The following is a 21,094-nucleotide window of genomic DNA, read 5'->3' on the forward strand; positions in this document are numbered from 1 at the left end:
AATTACAATCTGGTGTACTGTAAAAGCTTAAGATCAATGGACATTGCATCCGAGATGTGAATTAACTATAGAGGCTATACAGTAAAACTCAGTGTCAAAGGCAGATTTTTAAAGAAGTCCTTTAAAAATGCTCTTTGAACTGAGACAGAGTAGCAAAAAGATATGAAAACATTGCTCATGCAATTGCAGGTTAAACTTCCATCAAATCCCACAAAAGCTGGCTTATGTTTTATGTATGTTTCCAGTTTAATATTTTGAGAATGAAAAATAAGTTATTGTCACTTTATTTTTACACGCAAATTTATTATTTCTCTTTCAGTACCACATATTTCCAGGGGAGAATTAAGCCTTTTTTTAAAGTAAATCTAAATTGCAAAAGCAAGTGTTGTCATTTTAATGACAGCAGTAGACTTTAAGTAAGGCATGAATCAATTATTGCAAGCACAGCCCCTGCGTAAATCACTGATGGCAAACCAACCTCAGGATTATAAAATGAATCTTTGACAAGTATTCAAGGTTTCAGCATATTCTCAATAATGAGGATTAAGTACCTACTGTCTGTGAAAGAAAAGTTTTATTCACTTACTAAAGAATATGTGAGTAATCATTAAGAGAGGTCAGATTAACTGAGGTACTTTTTAAAAAAGGGCATTCAGTACAATATCTGCTGGAAAATCAATGATAAATATGTCAATTTTTTAGGAAAAGGGAAAGATTAAGAGTAAGGGAGTGTAATGGAATGACTTAATGCTCTGTTTTTAAAGAATGGAGAGGAATTATAATGACATCATAAACTATCATTATGAAACTTTTTGACATTTTCATGTCAAGAAAAAGACTCTTCTTGAATCAAGAACAAATAATGATTTCTGCTATCCATGGGTGATCCAGTCAAGTTCAAATAAATCCTTATTCTACACTGAAAGAAGATGAAAAAAAAGCCTCTGGGCTGCTCTGGTATACATTATATTTTCTTGCATTCAATATTTTTCATACTAAGAGAGAAATTAAATTCAAAGTTCTAATCAGAGTTGAGCTGTGAAAATGGAAATGTTTTTAATTTTGTTGTATGTCAAGAATACATCTACTTTTGGAGAAGCCTTTATGGTAAATATTTCATGTCACTTTGTTCTCTTTGCTGGCACCCAAACAATATTGCATTGCCTTTTTCTATTTGATTTCCACAAAATAATGCAAAACTGAGAACCTGTGTTATCATAATTATAGACCAACATAATTTCATGATAGAATAAAGCATTGTGTTCTGTCATAATTTGTATTTTAATTATTAATGAAAGCCTTTGCTTTAACTGTCAGAATTTTTTATTAATGCCTTCTGATATTCATACTTCATACTCTTTGCCTTTATACAGGGAGAGAACGCACTGGAGAATATATATTTATTTCAAATCTATTTATATGGGGCTCTTTACCTACAAGGTTTGCTTTTGGAAGCTTTAACAATTGACATCACATTGATCAAGAGATGTTTTATACATACTGGGATGAGGGCATGAAAATTAAACCAAATAATTCTACAATAATACTACCATGTAAAATCTGATATTCCCTTAAATTAATGCAAAGCAACTTTGAAATAAATAATGTTCATATAAAGTGCTGCATTTCCAGGGCTTTATTTTAATTTTACCAAAATTGCATTTCTTTGATTTGTATTTGTGCTTGTGTATGTTTCTTCTGCTTTATGGCAAAATGCACTGTCTCTTTGGCCCAATTTGGATGATTCATAGTTTAAATTTTCATTCAGTACTAAACAGTCAATTCATTACAAATTAATTCAGTATTTCTAAATTTTATAAAGCAGTGCACACCTTGCTAAAATAATGCATTTTGCAGTAGGAATGAGAATGCTAATAATTCCAATAGGAAAAACAGAATTTTGCAATAACCAAATTTTAGAACAAATCAAACATAAGTAGGTACATTTGCAAAATTTAAAATTTAGATAAAATATGTGTATATCAGGAAAAGGAAAACTATGGAAAAGTTAAATGTTGAATTACTGAAAAAAAAAATGAGAATAAGTATTTCTCTTAAGAACACTTCTGCAGACAAAAGGCTGTAATTATATTGCTGTTTGTTCACCTAAGAGAGTTGTCATATGTAATTGATTTTGAGCTATTGAATAACTACATTTTGCTGCTTCTGTTATAATACTCCTGTTGTGCATTTCAGCAGTGCTTTTTCTAAATGCCCAGTTTTCCTTATGATTTTGAGGTAAGAGATTCAAATCAGAGAATTATTCTTGTCAGAGAAGCCAATAGTTTACAGAGACTGTTTCTCAGTAGGCTCCTACAATTACTTTACAAACGATCTTAAAGAGTTACAAGCCCATGCTCAGAAACAAGCACAAAGCACTGTGCTTTGAAGGCTTACAAGCACTGCTCAGAAAGCAAAACTGAAGGTATTAATGAAAATGTAAGAGTAGAAAACATCTCTTTCCATTGTGCAGGCAGAGAGCAGGAGTTTTGCAGTAAAAGTCTGGCATCTGGTGGTCCAGAGAAGAAATGTCAGCCCACTCCAGAAAGAAACAAGGCGGTCACAGCCTGAATTAGCTCATCAGCTTGTAACAAATTATTTTCACTCTACGCTTATGTGAGGACTCCTGCTTCTGAAGGACCCCCCAGTATTCATTGCCTCAGCTTTGTTGGGGTGTTTTTTCCACCCCAGGTCTATATTTAGTCCCAAAGAGAGAACTAATTGCATGTATCTAGAATTGTGATGAGTTTTATAATGCCAGATAATGTCTCATGCAATCCTCGGCAGAAGACAGGGGATGAGACTTACTGCCATTTCCCACAAGTAGTGTTTGGAGGACAGGAAAATAATTAGGAGGGGGAGACCCAAGTGTGCCATTCTGGGAAAGGGGAATTTCTTCTATTCTCTGCTGAGCCATAACAGTATGTCACTTTACATCCAAATTCATGGAAAAAACATTCCTTCCTGTCTTCCTCAAAGAGCACTGACTCAGCAGAGATTTGTGGAGGTCTGTGTGGGCAAGCGGCACAGATGAAGGGACCTTCAGAAATCCATTCTTTGTCTTTGCACACAGTGGTGTAATCCCTGTTAACAAGTGACCAAAAAATGTGGATCATTCACTTTTTTTTTGACCAAAAGACTCTCCCCAGATTTCTGAGAGAGTTATCTGCTGTTTCCAAGCTACCTTTGGGTTAAATAGTACTCCACCTTTCCCTGCTCATGTAACAAATACACATTTATCCACGATGGCAAAAAGCAGCTTTAGCCTCCTCTCTCCAGACAGAGTCCCCATTCTCATCACCACTTTGCTAGCTCTTCCCCGAATGTTTACCTTTTAATCGTTTTGTTTTTTTTTTAACAGGACAGCCAAATGATCCACATGAAATCGCTCCTGAGCCAACATTAATGGTGTGAAGTCTCTATTTTTGTGGAAAATACCTCCTTGGATGAATATTCCATGGCTACAACATGGACAAGCTTACAGCACCGCATGACCAAATGGTATCCATAGGTCACATCTTCATCACAGAATATTTCCAGAGAAGATCCATTAATAATCTTCTCCTAGCCCTCTCTTCAGTATTACCTGATGTTATCACTTTTCAACCATCTTACAATTACCCCTATTAATATCAGTCTTCCTTATTATTGTTTCCCATCTGTCAGACTTCTGGATGCTTTACTGAAGTTCAGGGGAATTATACCTCCGGTATTTCCTTTGTCTTGCAATCAAAGGCAGATATGAGGTGGACGTACGCTACCCCTTTAAAAGATGCTTTTCAATCTCTTTGCATTTGCTCCCATTTTTCAGGAATTATTTTTTCCTTAATAATTAGGTGTCAAGATTTACATAAAAAGGAGTGAGACTAAAGGCCCTCCAGATCTGTTGCTCCCTTGTTAATACAGGTACATTAGCATTCTTTAAACGCCTGATGCCATATAGAAAATAGATATATCCCAATACTTGCTACCATGCTTTTTATTCCAGATACCAAATCTGACTTGAGTACATTCAGGTCTTTATGTTTGTACTTATATATATATATATATATATATATAACATTTCCAAGGTGTAACTGGGCTTGACTTTTGACAATGCTTATATTATCATTACACTTTTGGACTTAAAAGCCAGGGGTTATTTTGCTGATCTCTTTTCATATCTTGTAGTTTGTATGTTTTGTCTAGAGTCTTTTCAAGGTTATTTTTTATCCAGTTGGAAAGTTTTTTCCCTTGAGCTGCAAAAAAGTTCTAGGTAAGACTAGAAACCTTGACATAATGACATGCCAGATCTCTTCCACATCCAGTCCCTCGGCTTCCCTGCAGACCTGCTTTTTCTCTCTCTTTTTCTTTCTAAATAAAATAGAAAGACATTTAAGGATGGCTCAACCCAAGGTATTTATTATCTTCTAATACCATCCTGTTTATAAGAAGAGTAACCTAAAAGAGAGGAAAACACATATATTTGCACTGCTGCTTTTTACATTGTCCATGCAGCTTCTCAGGGAAAAATCATCACCATTTAGGTATGTCAAATATACAGAATCACTTTGAGTACAATAAAAATGATTAACATTGAAGTGCTGTTCTTTCACTGAGAATAAAGAATAGGCTGACCTATGCAACACTTCAAGGGTCTTACATATTTGTGCCGTGCTTGTACAATAAAGAAGAGAAAAAAAGATATGTCTTATTATTATTTTTAAAACAGAATTTCCAGAGGGTGCTTTAAATGATCACACACGTTCTGGACAGGAACAGGCAAACAGCTACATCCCTTTTAGTGAAAGGGCAGTTTGGGCCATTTTCTCTCAGAGGGAAAATATAATGCCCAACAGCTATGAAACAGGGCAGCAAATTAATAATATTAACACTGATTATTCTTTGAGATTCTATTATTTTAAAGGCAATCTCCTGACTTTCAGGGCCTGATTCGTGGCTTCTGAACTGTAATGTTCAGCCATCCTTGCACTTGGCAAGCACCTAAAAGTGAAGCATGTGCAACCAACCTCTGTATATAATTCTGTAAAATGAAAGCTGTTTATCTCAGTAGCTGAAATATTCATTACTGAAAATAAGCATTTCAACATTCAGAGGATAAATCATGTGAGCTGAGAATAACAATGATCTGGGGAATAGCAAAAGAGTCCATGTCTCTACAGTGTCCTAAAGGGATACAGCAGAGGGGAGGTGGGGTGAGAGCCCCTACTGACATGCAGGTACCTGTCCTTCCCTCTGATATGGCTTTTTCATTTCAGCTTGGCTGCTCTTACTAGTGGTAAGAGAAAACCAAGATGAAATTAATGCCCAGTTTGGCTGGAAGAGGAGGAGCATGAAAGGGCATGAAAGAGCATGAAACCAACCATTGCAACTTTTCCTGAATTTCTTAGTATTTGGCAGGCAATATGGGTTGGGTTGTGTGTTAAAAAAAAATGCCTTCTGCTGCCCCTATTGAAAAATTACCAGCCTTTTGGCCAAGCTTTACGTTTGAGAAGTTACACCACTTTAATGTGACTAGATTCTTCCTTTGCTTCTCTTTCTTTGCACACTGAAATGTTGCAGGTTGCAAACAGCATCCTCAAAGGGCAGTAGAGCCAGCTTCAGGCCTAGACAAATGAAACTGGGCTATACCAGACCAGGATACAGTCACTAAGGCTGAGAATTTGACTATTTGTACTCTAGCGACTTTTTGCTTCCTGGCACTGGTTCAACAGATCTACATGACACTTCAATCTGAAATGCTGAAGAAGCAAAAGCAGAAAATGGATATGGGAAAAAATTCTATGGATTGGGACAAGAACGCGGCAGGAGTGTTGTAGTTTAGGCTAGTCTTGCTTTTGGGGTTTTTTTTTAAGGATAGAAGGTAAAGTAAGGGCAACTGAGATAAAGCATGACAGAAAAGCAGATGTTCAGAGGGAAGGATAGGGTAAAGAATAATAGGTAGAAGCTGTTTGCCTCTGGCAGTGGTGTTGAGTTTGTTTGAGCTGGCAACCTAAAAGGAGTCTGTTTTCTTTAAAATGCCAGCCTCAGAGGCAAAGCCAAGCTGGGTTTTTATGCCAGCTTCAGCAATAACATTTTGATGTGCAATCTCCCCATTGATATGATTAATTGTGAAGTCCAGTAAGAGGCCATGTGATTGAAAAGTCATTTAACTGATTTGCCAAACTGAATGAAGCATGGTTTAGTCTTGTTTATAATCAAACTGGGAAAGTACTTACCAATACACCGAGAGCCCTCCAAGAGGGGAAAAAAATAGTTTCATAACAGAGACCATTCAGTGCTGCCTTAAAAAACTGCTTCTGTCCCTGCTTCTGCAACAACAGCATTTCTAATATGGCTGAGCAAGGTCTGTAAAGCTAGGTTCTTACCCGTGGATGCCAGATGGGAGTAGAATCACTGACCAATCATAGCTACAGCCGAAATCCACAGAGATGAGCTTCAGAGCTGTGATGTGTTACTTAATACCACGTACACCAAACAAATCAGGGCCTTAGTATCAGAAACTTCTAAATTAAATCCCTCAGTGCTTGATTTTCCTTCCCACTAAACAGGGTTATAACAACCTCACTATACAGTGAACATGTGAAGATAAACTAATCCAGGTTTGTAAAGTCAAATTGAAGTTGTGTGTACCCACAGCATGGGGCTGTACTCTGAAAATGGTGGATAGAAGGAATGTCAAATAGCTGATTTTTTTAAGCGAGCATCATGCAGCCCTTGCAGTGAAGCAGATTAAAATCTTGTAGAAAATAGAGGTCATGATCCTGTAATTTGAGTTGATACAACATGTGAATGGGACAGGGGAACTGCCTGACCAAATCTCCAGTTACTGCAACATAAACCCCCATAGAAGTTTCTTTTGCAGGTGTGTTTGGGTTACAGTGTCTGTGCATTATGAAGGTGAATGGGAAAAAAAGATAAATAAAGGGTTTCTATCTTCTTTCAATAAATAATACTACACAAAATTGCAGACTTTGGCCTCAACACTGACCTTTGACTCCCTGGCCTGTGGTGTCCAGCAACACAGGCACCTCCTAAACCAAGCTAGAAATGGTGCCTGTAGTTGTCACAAACCCTTAGACTGGGTCTGTCTGTATAATCTTGCATGTTTATGGCATTAGTAGCTCTTCAGTGGAAAACCTGGAACTTGGGACTTGTCAGACAAGCAAAGAAGAATGAAAAAATAAATAGCAAAAGGAAGTGTTGTAATCATAAAAGCTAATAAAAATAGATTCTAGTTGATGTTGATTTAAGAGAATCAATAATAATGTGGTGGGATCTCATCTGTGCCACCTCTTTCAGGAAATTTAGAGTTCCCTTAGATCATGTGTCTCCTATACACATACTAATGAAGAGCAGTCTCACCCAAGTTATTAGAAGTGATTAGATCACATCCTAGGATGATATAGCACCAGTGAATGTTTTCTAGTGTTGCATTAAAGCTGGATATTTTTGGTAATGAGTCCATCATTTTTAATTCTGCCACTTTAAAAATGTTTTTAAGCATTTAGTCGAACCCATATAGAATATTAACAAGTGCTGAGGCAGAAAGGGAGCCTATTGATCACAGGTGATATATCCAGAAGCAATACACTGTTTACAGTGAGTTGCCTCTCGGTTGAATAATGACTTAGTCATTTATAGGGAAAATCCTTCCAAATAAAAGTCTAATACTGTGATACTCAGTCTTTCTGATGGAATCCCATTGCTAGGATTGAGTTTTGTAAAGCACTTCACACAAATTTTATTGAAATTACTGTACAGTGCTTTATGTGAAGGATATGGAAGCACATAAAGTATTGTGCAGTAAATTTTGTAATGAAGGGCCACAAATGGCTTGTTAAAGATCCCTGTGTGGATGTCAAGTTTAACAGCAAGTATTGCTAGGCTAATGTATTTTTTTAGTAGTTTTTGGCCAAGCAAAATATTGTGGAGAACAAGTGTCCTCAGATAAATGACTTCATTTTGCTAATCTAAGAATAGTAGTCTTGGCTGAACATGTGATCTGGCTTCTCAGCAGGTTCATCACCTAGCAGTAAGTTGACCAGTTGAGCAACCCGGATTTCCACAAAGCCTCACTTTAATAACTTACCCAATGTGGCTAAACCCTTTTAAGAAGATAGATTCTTAAATTTATTCACTATTTAGACTTAACTCTGTGGCTTAACTGGAAAACTGCCAGATTAGGAAGACTTGGCAGTCGTTCATTGAAGACTTTAGGTCAGTTTAGAACAGTCAGAGAAACTTCATGGCTTCAGTGGTAAGCCTTGATTGTCAATGAAATGTTCATTTAGAAAATTACTAACTAGAATAATAGAAATTTTATAATATAATTTAGAAAATAATTAACTACCAATGCAGTTTTGAAACATCCTTTTGTCAAATCAGTCAAACTTTGACAGAGTAAATATTGAAGAAAGCATCCAGTCTGTGCCATTTATCATTAAAGTATCTAAAGACACATGGTAAATTTTGGACAAAAAAAAAATCATTTCTAGAATTCAAATGAAAACTTTAGCAAGATTTTGTGCCACTTCATTAAGAATCTCCTACACACTATTAACTTCAACAACACTGAAAGTCACCAAAATCTTGTGCTACTGAGGGCTACAAGCAAAAAGCAAATCCAACAAGATTTACAATGTTATTGTGCATTTCTTAAACTATTGAATTTAGTGCTCGTGACTGATGTTTGAGTCATTTCCCAAACAATCAGAGTCTCCTTCAACAAAAGGGTTACATCAGGAACAGTATCAATGCAATTCTTTGTCTGCTTAGGAGAAGTGTCAGGAGCCACCATACCTCAAGACTGTTTCTGCTGTGGCTGCCAGCTCACAATGACAGGTTTTGTCTCTGCCTTTGATTAACTGAAGCGCAGTTCAGTTACTGAACTTCAGTACTAACCCATTCACAGAGGCCATCAAAAAGCCTCACAACAGAATGGACCAATCAGTGCTGATCTTCCTACATATAAGACAATGGTAGTATTCACAAACCAAGTTTAAGGGGTCTGATATTAACCCTTGATACTAGTCCTTTGCTCTAGCTCTAGTCAGCTGGTTCAAATAAACTCTAAAAAGTGTGATTTTAAAAGCATTTACAATGATATTTTTTGCACTGACAACACAATTTGTGACAGAAAAGCAGCAGGTTTTATCTTTGTAAGTGCTTACAAAGGAGTCTCTTGGTGTAGTATTGCTCACAGTCTTGTCCTGAGGACATTTATGTGTGAGCACACAGACAGTAAAGCACCTGCACTGTACTTTTAACTGTTAAGCTGTCAAAAACATTTATAGAGAGATCATGTACCGCTCCTCTGCTCCAGCTTGACACTGAAAACAGCTCAGAGCTGATGGGATTCTTCATCAGTCACCCCATCATGGTTGCTGCATGGGAAGAGGATTTAAGAGAGCTGATCTACCCTGTCACTCTGGGACAGCAGATAAACATACTGGGATATTTTAAAGCCTTCCTTTGGTCCACCTGGCATCAATCAATACAAGTGACAAACCCACTGATAGAACAGACAACTGCCAGCAGTTGAGTCCTTTAGGTTGTTTTGTGGCCGAAGTTTCATGCCGTGGCAGAAATAAAAGGACAAGCATGAAACCAAAGCCTCGGAGCTCGCAGCAGTGAGAGAATCAAAGACCTTGGAACTTCACATCTGGGAACTGTTGTGAAGCGAACATAAACTGGGAGATAAAATAAATATTATCCTTTGACAGGAAAACAACAGTGTTCAGACAGCAAAATATTCTGGCATGCCATGTAAGTGCAAAATTTCTGCTAGTGTTATCACAAGGCAAAGTCAGAGATTACAGGAAGATCACGAGCAAGATCACTGTAATTGTCCTTGGGGATCTCCAGTGAGTGTCTGAAGGCTCTGCACCTTTGAGGTCATATCTCTATCTGAACGTAGAGGTGCCTTATTTTGTCTTTTACATCAGCGACTATGATTAAACTCCTGCTGTTGTGCTAAATTTCAAAGATTGTAAAAAGTCAGGGGAATTAAAAAGGTCACTGCAGTATTTCATTTCAATAGCAAATCTGTGGAATAATGTTGTACAAGTACATATGAAACTGCTTTGAAAAGAGAACTTGTCAGTGACTTAGTTCTAGTGAAAAATAGCAGGCGTTCAGAAAGTGGAATTCTGCTTCCTAAACCTGTAATTACAAATGGGCAGATAATTAGAAATGGGCAGGAAAAAATGGCTTTCAAACATAAAAGAGCAGAAAATATGCACAACTCCCAAATATTTGTGTAATGCATACATTTTGTATCCACACACTTACAAATGACAAATTTTACTTCTGTACAATACACAGTGATAATAAATCCTTTGTCTAGACAGATCTATTCCATGTGCAGATATATAAGACGAGACATCTATATAAAACTGCAGAGAGCAGGCAAATGTTTCAAACCCATGTGTAAAAAGCCCTAGTGCATTTTTGAACTTTAAACAAAGCTCTTCTCATTCCTTCTGTGTGTATACATATATTTAATAATCTTATATTTACTTTCAGTTTAGTTAGACGCATTTCTCCTTGTTAAGCCATTGATTAAGACAGATCATTTCTGACGGTTTACAAACTGGCTAATCCAAGCAGACTGCAAAAATAGAGCTCTGCAATAAAATACAAGTTTCCTTCAGGAACAGAAAAAATAAGATTGCAGCAGTGAACATGAGAAGTGTGGGCTTCTCTGAGCCCTGCAGGACAGAAGTCCTAATTGAACACAGTACATGATGCATGTGAAAGGTTTCAGTTCAGGCTCAAGGAAACAGCAGCCTGAAGTTAAGCTCCTCACTTAACTGTAACCAGAGGGCAAATCTCTTGAGTAAGTTTAAACTAGCACTTTTTACATGATCTCCATAATGAAAACTCAGTTAAACCCGAATAAGCTGCAAAGTTTGGCAATGCCAGAACTAAACCTTCCCTCAGCAGCTCGAAGATACTACTGAAGGAAAAGTCTGGCTTGGCTTTTTATTCACTCTTGTTCAGAGTGGCCACATCAGCAGGGGAATTTTGGTGTTAGTTTTTTAAAACCTGCACTGTGTGTTAAAAAAGGGGTTTTTTATTGTTGTTTTGAAAGGCTCACAGCTCAGCTCACTTTAACAACAGGAGCACAACCCCTACAAAAAGGCCATCTTTGCTCCAAATTTCAATCACTGACTCCCAAGTATGCAAATGTGACATTCTTCTGGAGAGATCTCCAGGATTTTTAGCAAGGGCAAAACATTTTTCTCTAGCAGGAGTCTTTGCTAAAAGTTATGAAGTAGATAAGTGAAGTGAAAACGGATCATAACAAACAGTATTAGGAAATCTCAAGAAGAAAAGGTGTTGATGTGGAAGACATACAAAAAAAAAAACCCAAAAAGTTGTTCACTATTTTTCAAAGTTAACATTTTTCTGATGTCTAAATTTACAAAATTATTTAATTTTTTTCCAGGACAGAAAATTATTTCAGGCTTTTCCAGCAAACTGGGCAATAGAGGAATAGGAGAATGCTTTGCAGGCTGTTTTGTTGAATAGGCATCAAGCACAGAAGACTAGTCCAACCTTGTTATCATTTCTACACATCACCTAGACATTTTGATGACAATGAGCACAGAACTGATGTTATCAGACTTGAGGAATAAATTAATGCTATGGAATACACACTGGTATGAAATAAAAGGGAAAGTACATTTATCTTCTAACACCACAAAAGGTGTTCGAAGCAGAGTCCTTAAAAGAAGAGTCCTTAACAGAAGAAGATATCTAAGCCCCTGTTTTGGGTTTTTTTTGGCCAAAACAAACCTGAATGTTTTTTCAGGTTATGGTATTTCTGTCACATTCTCCACTTTGCTGGTCCAAAGCTGGCACTATGATATAGGTATGATATATGCAATACAGAGAGCCTGCTTTCACCAGTGAGGAAATTAGCCCTCTGACATTTGAAAACTAAGTTTTCCTCTTGCTTTTTACCTGTCCCAGCACAGATACCCAAGTGCCACTTCCTATTGTAGTATTGTCTAACAGGTTCAGATAACTCTTTCCATGGCACTTACCAGTGTTTGGGAGAAAGTGTCCTTGAGAGCACTGGTGTGATTAGGCTGGGCAGTATACATAAATGCATATAAGCAGGTGTAATTTTCCTCTGCCCATGCTTCTCGGTGGCTGATGCCAGCCAGCTCTTGTCAGGATGCCACACAGTCACCTTGCTATAGTGCAGAGCCCCAGAAGCTCATCTGCGTCTGTCAGCTATGTACACCCATGAACACAACTGCAGATCTGCTTCCCCAGCAGCACTGGTAATGTTGAAACACAACATTCAGAATCATAGAATGGTTTGGGTTGGAAAGGATCTTAAGATCATACAGTTCCAACCCCTGACATGGACAGGGACACCTTCCACTAGAACATGTTATCCAAGGCTCTGTCCAACCTGGCCTTGAACACCGCCAGGAAATGGGGCAGACACAGCTTCTCTGGGCAACCAGTGTTTCACCACTCTCACAATAAAGAACTTCTTCCTTATATCTTCCTAACCTAAATCTCCCCTGTTTAAATTTGAAACCATTCCCCCTTGTTCTGTCACTACAGTCCCTAATGAAGAGTCCCTCCCCAGCATCCCTATAGGCCCCCTTCAGATACTGGAAGGCTGCCATGAGGTCTCCATGCAGCTTCTCACCTCCAAGCTGAACAGTCACAGTGTTCTCAGCCTGTCTTCTTAGGGGAGGTGCTCCAGCCCCTGATCACCCTCATGGTACTCCTCTGGACTGCTGATCTTCAGTGCACTTTTGCTTTCATGATCTTGAGATCACCATGCAGTGATCTCAAGGCAATGCAAAAACACAACTGAAGAGCCTGTTATGGCAGGGTAGGTGACTTTTATTTGTCCCATGCTGAATTCTGTCATACAAAACTATACCTGGAAGAATCCCTTAGCTCCACAAAGCTAACTAATGGATTCAGTCAGCAAGCTTTCCCATCTTGCTGGTCATCTACATCTTTGAGCCTCTTAGCAGAGCAAATCTCTTGACCAACAGTGACATTAATATACTGAACTTTGAGATACTCTATTGTTGGGTTGTTTTCCAGTTAAGACCTAGCCATTTACTCATAATTTTCATAACATCATGAGGCTCCTTGATAAGTTCATGGAAGGGGCTTCACTGAGTCTTTTGAAACACTAAATAAACCTAGTAAGATCCAACATCAAACCCTTACAATTATGATAAAAAGCATGTTAAGTTCAGGTTGAGAAAATTAAGAGAAAATCAAGGGAAAAATCAATGCTAAAATCTTGCTTTTATGCATTTTACTGATAATTGGGTTATTAGAAATAATAGCAGAAGAATTAGGAATTGCACATGATTATTCTGCACAGACAGCAATATCCAAGACTTGAAATAACATCTTCACCTTGAACTTAGTGAAGACTATTGAAATGCTGAATTTTTTTGTTGGATGACTGCAAAGTTAAAAACTGGGGTCATAAGGTAAATTTTCAAAGGATCAAGAAAATTCTATATTAAAATTTGATTTATTAAATGAATCTTTGCACTTCTGAATTCAAAATAACTGTCTGCAAATATTCTTCAAATTGACCCTACAATATAAATATTTTTGAGAATATTTCTAGCATAAACTCCAAAGAAAAATTGTGGAAAGCCAAGGAAAGGAAATAAACATGGGCAAAGAAAAATATCCCAAATATTCCAGTAGGAATGTTTGGCATTTTTCCATTTCTAGAAATAAGCAACTAGTGAGGATTTTGATATCTGAGATTTCACCATCAATATTACAAAGTACCCTTAGAAGAGATAATGTTTTCAATGTATTGTATACTTCAGAGGACAGGGAAGGAATAATTTCTGGAACACACCTATTTTTGCCTGGATCTTTTTTGCAAGCCATTCTTTTTCAAAATTTTCATAGAAAAGAGGATTGAAACCATTTCCACTGTCATTTTTACGTAAACTGAGAACAATTAAGACACTGTGATTAGCTCTCTGTGATTCCTCACTGAAGAATTGTACTGTCAACTGACAGTAGTCCTTAAGAAGGAAATTCACCATTGGCCAGAACGGCCACATACAATCTATGCTTCTCTCTTTACAGGAGCTGCAAAGCCTTACCTAGGCTACACAACGTGAATTTTAAGAGCAGTAAACTGAGACCTAGATCACGTTAATTTTCCAATAATCCCTGCATAGCACATCTCTATTTCCCAATGAGCTGCTAATCTCTGTTTCCCAACAGGCCACTAATCTGAGCAGCAGATAAGCATCTTGCTCAAGGCCAAGTGGCAGAAATGCTGAAAGCCTTCACCTGGAGAGGTTTTTTCTACAGACCTGTGTTTTAATGCTTTTCAACAGTGGTCAGGAGCTGCTTAGATCTAATTTGAGATAGGCTAAAACTGTAAAAGCAAGACTATGTTAAGAACCTGTTTTCTTTGTTATACTGAAATTTCAGGGGCATGTTACTCCTCCAGTGGTTTACATTTTAGAAAGGTGGCTGGTATAAAATTAACCCTTTCAATGTGGTTAAAGTGTTGCTGTTTCCTGGTTGTTAGCAAACAACATTTTTCTTGTTGAAAAACTTACATGCATTTCAGCCCAGTTGCATGAAAATAGAAAAACCTTACTCCCACACTGACTGACTCAGCATCTTGTTAATCACTGCAAGATGCATCATTAAGTCATTATTCAACAGTAACAATGAGACGTTTTCCCTATGACAGCCTAAAATGCACAGTGAGCATACAAGTACTTAGTGAGATAAACTACATTCAATTTATAATATTTATCATGATAAAGAAAGCTCTAAACCAACTTTATTTGCCACATAAGATGTGGCAAAAAAGTTGTGACAACAGCCATCATTATAAATGTTTATAGACATACCTAAAGTCTTATCTGAAGTTCATCCTGTTAAAGGACATGTTTTATGTTGTACAATTCCTCTTAGAATATCAATCTAATAAGTACCAAATGAGGCTGAAGACAATGCTGTTATAAAAAATGGAGAAAAATGATTAAAATGTGATAATTATACTGACAGTTTATATGCTCAATCTAATCAACCAAGCTTCCAATTTGTCATAATGTACACTCACTCATACATTATTGCTTAATTATAGCAACACTTCTGCTTCGAAAGGCTGTCAATCATGCAAATGCCCATCATTTTTCTCTATTTGCATTTAACAGATGTATTTTTAGTTCATATCCAAAGGCCTCTGTGAACCTGAATTAACCCTTGCTCCTTCCTTTATCTGTAATGCTTATCCCTGTTTATTCCTTGTTTGCTGTTTGGGATAGTTTATGCTGTGTGATTTATTGCTTTACAGTTCATCCCACGATAAAGAGATTTTTGGATCTCCATTTCTGATCCTGAACTGTGGTGTCAGTGTTCTTAGGAGCTGCAGACTTGAGATTGAATATTCAGATTTCATGGGAATAAAGTTACCTGACGATTTTCTGTTCTGGATTTTTCTTATTAGTCCTGCAGAAATGGGAAGAGAGCAGAGAACCTTGACTTGTTTGCATGACCCTGCTAAAATCAATGCAACTATAGTGGGATATAAGATCTTAAAAAGCATGAATAGACATCCTTAATAACCATATAAAAAACCAAATTCTGTTATACATTACACTCTGAATTTCTCTTACTGAATTTTGCCTTAAAAGTTTTCATTAAATACCTTCAATAAGGCATAATGAAGGCTCTCTTCTGTTCCCCATCTTCTCTGACTTCCTGCTGTAGAGGATGGAGTGGAAGAGAAATCTGCTATGTAATGAGAGCATGGAGCAACACAGGAAGAGAAATGCTTAACAGGATACAGACAGAAAACTTCAGGAGGTTGACAGAATTGTTAAAATACATTGGGAGCACTAGGGCAGCAAGAGAGGCTGTGCAGAGCTATCAGAAGGCAATCTTATGGTAGTAAACAACATCATACTGCTTCAGCACTGAGGCTTAAACACACTACCTTACATTTTGGCATTCTCCTGAATTATCTCAGACAGCATATTCACTGAGTAGAAGGGACTAAGCATGTAAATCTGACATTCTACAGTGATGATCTGAACACGCCCATTTTACAGCAGCCTCTGCAGGACTTTTTAACCAGTCAGGGACAAGCTAGACCTTCAGAGCGAAGGATGCAGTGAGTATGCTACCACTTACATCAATCAGTACTGAGACATTGACAATATCATTTCTGGTTGAACTTATTTCTTTTTCAATTCAAATGATGCTTTCTCTACCCCGCTTACCTTTACTACATAGAAATGACACCCCAGCAGGAATCATGCCCCCGGTTTAGGCCGCTGCCTCTGGCACCATGTACTAAAACTGTGCTTTGCTTGCTGATCCCTTTGTCAGCTTTTACAAATCAAGAGCTTCTCAAGAGCCAACAGCCACCAGGTAATACCTGGGAACTCACAGTCTGTCCAACTAATAGCTGTCCCACTTCACATGAGACTGGACCAAGCCATCTCCACACCTTCACTATGTTTATATATGTGCATGTTTGTGATTGGTGCATATACTATATTATTCAGCTTAACTTTCTTTTGCTCTTACACATTCTATGACACTATTTTATCTTTGAAAATCTAATAACTTCTTACATGTTTTATATGCAATACACAAACATTCCATTTGAGCTTTAGATGGTAAACAAGCAAACAAAAAGTAATTCAAAATAGCAGTTCAGGGCAGCAAAGGAATTAAAAGGGAAAGATAGAACCATGCCATTTCGCTATGAAAAATGTCAAGTTATTCTTTGAATGTTGGCTCAGGAAAATCTCAATACATTTCTGGTAAATGAGGCATGAAACATATTCTTAAAAATATGGTGTCCAGGAGATATTACTACCCAATATTTTATCCTAATGGCAATATATAGTACTTAAAAAAGCTTGAACTTTAAATCAAACACTTTGGGAAGGACATGGCCAATCTATTAGTTTTTCAAATATAACAGTATCAACGTAAAGATGAGACAGCAAACCATTTCTTGGAGCTTACTTGGTTAAAGTCTGATACAACATTGAAGCCTGGCTTATTCTCTAATTAGTATGCAGGCAACATGAATAATTCTCATGTACCACCTATACTTCTCCAAACTTCATATTACTTGACTGAAGTCATTAATGTCTTGCTGAATCGAGATAACTCCTGGTGTACATACTTGTAAAGGATGCTACTATCTTTGATGCAGTACAATTATTTGGGTGGCAAAGCTATAATATTGTCATTCTAACAGAAAAAAAAACATCCTATTGAAAGACAGAATATTTTATTATTTCTAAATATACAGTATGGCAGAAGCCCTTTTTGTTCAGGAGTATAATTTATTCTAAAGAAATTCAACTTCCCTGCTTGCCATTCCTTCTTCCTTTAAAATGTAACAACAATACATTCCTCCTGGGGCAACCTGTTGCCTAAGTTTTCATTCACCTCAAGCAAAACCAAGTAGAAGATGTTTTTTTATAGAGAACGATACCAAAATATATGGACCTCACACACATACCTATTTAGAGGACAGTAGTGCTAACACTTCTTCTTCAAGTCCTTCCACTGGAAGCAAGAAGGTACAAGTCCTTTCATATCCTGTGAAATAGCTTCAAAATTTTGCTCAGGTAATAGCAAGTGCTATCACACGCTTACCCCTTATGACAGTAGGAAGTTCTCATAACAGACTCTCTCACTTTTTCAGTTTGGGAAAACCAAACTGAAAAGGAAATTACCGGGTCTTTCCTTCTGACTTTTACTGCATTTCTGTGCAAGTTGCGAGGCATAGATAGCGATGAGTCTTTCCTAAGCTGGTAACTCAGTGTGCAAAGAATATAGTTCTTGTACAGCTGAAACGGAGTTTCTGCAGATTGCCCCTGGAAAAGTTTTGCATCATTTTTCTGGTCAATGTCCTTTACTTCTTCTTGAAAGAACACATAGTATTAGGAAGGACTCCAGATCCTGCAATTTTGCACTCGATTTCATGCTGACAGTTACAGTGTACCAACTGTTGAGGGTACTTGGGTGTCAAGCACTTCTGATTCTTCTGGTTATCCTGTATGATAGAAAGGTCACTTCTGTTTGGCTTTACCATGTGTTAAAACACAAGCAAAAAATAAATCTTTCAGAAAAGGGGCCATAGCCTAAATAGACTGAATAAATTAGTTTTTAATAATTCTGTTTGAAAATACCTTGTTAAAATGTTTGGTAGGTCTGCCATCATGTCTCACACAGTTTCTTTTGCTCATCCTTCACAGACTTCCCAGAATATCTTTTCTTTGTCTAAAATATGCATATGCAAAGGTGTGTAATGTGGAAGCCTGCTACACTACGAGCTCTCTAAACAAGTACCTGCAGCATACTGGCTCCTGGTAGAAGGATGCTGACATACTGCATCTATCCATCATAGGCTTGCACCATCACCCTGTTTACCTCGTACTTTACAGCCCCAAAGCAGAAAATGTTTATTGATAAAGCTTCCTAAACCTTGCTTTTCAAATAAAGCAAAGTTTTCTACTGAATTTCTACTGAATAAGGGCTTCTTACTTGTAGACCTATGTAGGAAAATAATTTCTGTTCCAATGATGCAGCTTCAGTGTCCTGCCACAACAGCCAGAAGCCATTGCTGGCGTCTCCCAGAAATGACAGCAAATGGCTCTGACATACACCTCAGAGCTTTAATATGATGCCTAAATACCTGAGGCCTCTTTTGGCATTATGCTTCTGTTCTAACAATGTGTTATATCAGTAACTTCAGAAAATCTCCCTCCCAAGTTTGAAATGGCCAAATCCTTTGATAATATGGAAAAAAAAATTCACAGGATTCCTTACTTTTCTGTAGTTACTCATTAAAACATTTTAACACCTGAATGATCATTTTATAGAGTAGGTCCTGGGTTACTTCCTCAAGTCCTTCTTCTGAGCAGAACTAAGAAAGAGCTTTTCCAACCTTCTTTTTTTATCAGAGATACTCACAGAACAATCCTCCCTTGCTGGGAACGAATAGTGTACTTAGATCAAACAGTCACCCTGACATCCTAGGCAGTGTTAAACCCTACGTTTTCCTATCGTCTTTGGGAAATAAGGGATTATGTTTTACTTCAAAACTAATGGAACGGTGCTAGGGCCAAACCCTGTTCTTAAAAGGCCAATATAATCTATTTCACAGGGTCATGACAAATTACTGAAATAAGATATGTTAGTAATATTTGACAGAGAAATTTGCCCAAGACCTAACTCAAGGGAGTGTCATTTACCCATGACATTTGTTAGTACTACTTTAGCTCACAAAGAATAATCAGGAGTATGTTTACCTTATGTGTCCTTTGAATACATAATCTCTGAAATAATAGAATAACGTAAGGCTTATGCATACTGGACATGACAGGAAACAAGCAAGAGACTCTTTTTACTTATAGCCATGTAATAGGTATAGTTATTCAGAGTGTGATTTGAATTTCAGAAGAAAAAGATCAGTTATTGTAAAGTAGTAAAATGAATATAATGTTTGAATTAGAGTAAAATATATATAATTCCTTTTCCCTTGGAATTTTCCCCAAATAAGAACTCCACTCTGCTGGATAGTGGACGCTACAGGAATACCCAACAATGTCCAAATGGAAAATTATCAGTAGAGAACAAAAGCAAGTGGTCTTAAGGACACATGTGTGACCTTGACTCTGCCTGTGGCTCGTAGCATGCAGCTGCTATGTGTGATTCTTGTTGAGAGAGGAAAGAGTTGTGCACTGTCCTGAGGGAATATGTGTGCTGTTTATATATGGTGCTGAAAGGCAAGAGGGTGAAGTACAGCTTGTAGAGGGCTAGGGAGGATAGGAAATGATTGAAGATGTGTGTCCTCATGTGTGTAATAGCCTTGGTTGGGTTGAGGGGCTGGGTGGGGGGAGGGAAAGAATTAAAGAATAGGAAGGCATTCTTAATGGGTTCTCTATTTTCTCTTCAGCAATCAACAGCACAAGAAGAGCTCCATCCTCTCCACTATGTTTTGATGTATTTCTCTTTGCTTTAACGGTTTACAGGCTCTTTTTTTTTGCTATGTATGCGGAAGATACAGAAAGTTCTGTTTCAGGAAAATCAGACAGTTGCTACAGATACCATAAAATAATTTTATATTGAATTTAAGTTGACTTTATATCAATTTATCTGTTAAGGGCTCTATTGCTCTTTTGGTTGATAGCAATTTCTTGAAAACTCTCAAATTTCTATTAATAAATGAGTTGGAACCAACTGATGCTTATCGCCTATTTTTCTCTGTCTTGACAAAAAGTGGTGGTTTTGCAGTTGTTACAAGACTGACATCTTTCAGTAACTGCTGTTCCCAAACTACTCCCTTATATTTATTCCGTGACTGTGCTCTCCTCTGGGAATGGCCAAATACTTTAAAGACCAGGTATGAAGTCTGGTTGGTCAATTGCAGCAAGTAATTTCCCCGCCATCTGAGCAACCCTCATGTAAATGGCAGCTTTTCCAAGAGACTGGCTTTTTGAGCTTCTGAAATCATGGAGGACACAGGTATGGCTTCCATGTCTGAGCAGAAGAAACAAAGAACAGTGGAATGTTTCTGCCTGCAGTGAAGACAAGATGTGGCCAAAGGCCTCTGAGATGATGGCAAAGTAGAAATAAAACTTACCGATAAATAGTTGGAAAATCTACTGCAATTACTGCCCTGTGAATCCAAAAGTATTTGACTTAATACTAATGATCTTGATACCGGTACTGAACCATAACTAATGGTACAAATTTGCAAAAATTAAAAAGAACATTGCCTAAAATATCAATGTGTCCTAACACCAAGGTCATTCTGAAATGATAAGGCTCTTGTCTAGCTACTCAGACAATCCAGGAAGGATCTTTTCCTAGCAGCCTCCACCAAACTAACCATAGATTTACTTGATCTAACAAAGAAGATAACTGACAAATACTCTAATGAAGCATTTTCTCCATGATTACATTAGCCCCAGGTGTGCAGATACTCTGCACCATGGCTCTGTCTCCTGTGGCAAACGTCCTCTGACACCTTACTATTCCCCACTCATGTACCCAGCCCACCAGAAGCTGTGTTGAA

This window comes from Pezoporus occidentalis, unplaced genomic scaffold (genome assembly GCF_034315485.1).
Source record: "Pezoporus occidentalis ecotype Australia unplaced genomic scaffold, CSIRO_AGI_Poc_V1 ctg93, whole genome shotgun sequence".
Taxonomy (NCBI): Eukaryota; Metazoa; Chordata; class Aves; order Psittaciformes; family Psittacidae; genus Pezoporus; species Pezoporus occidentalis.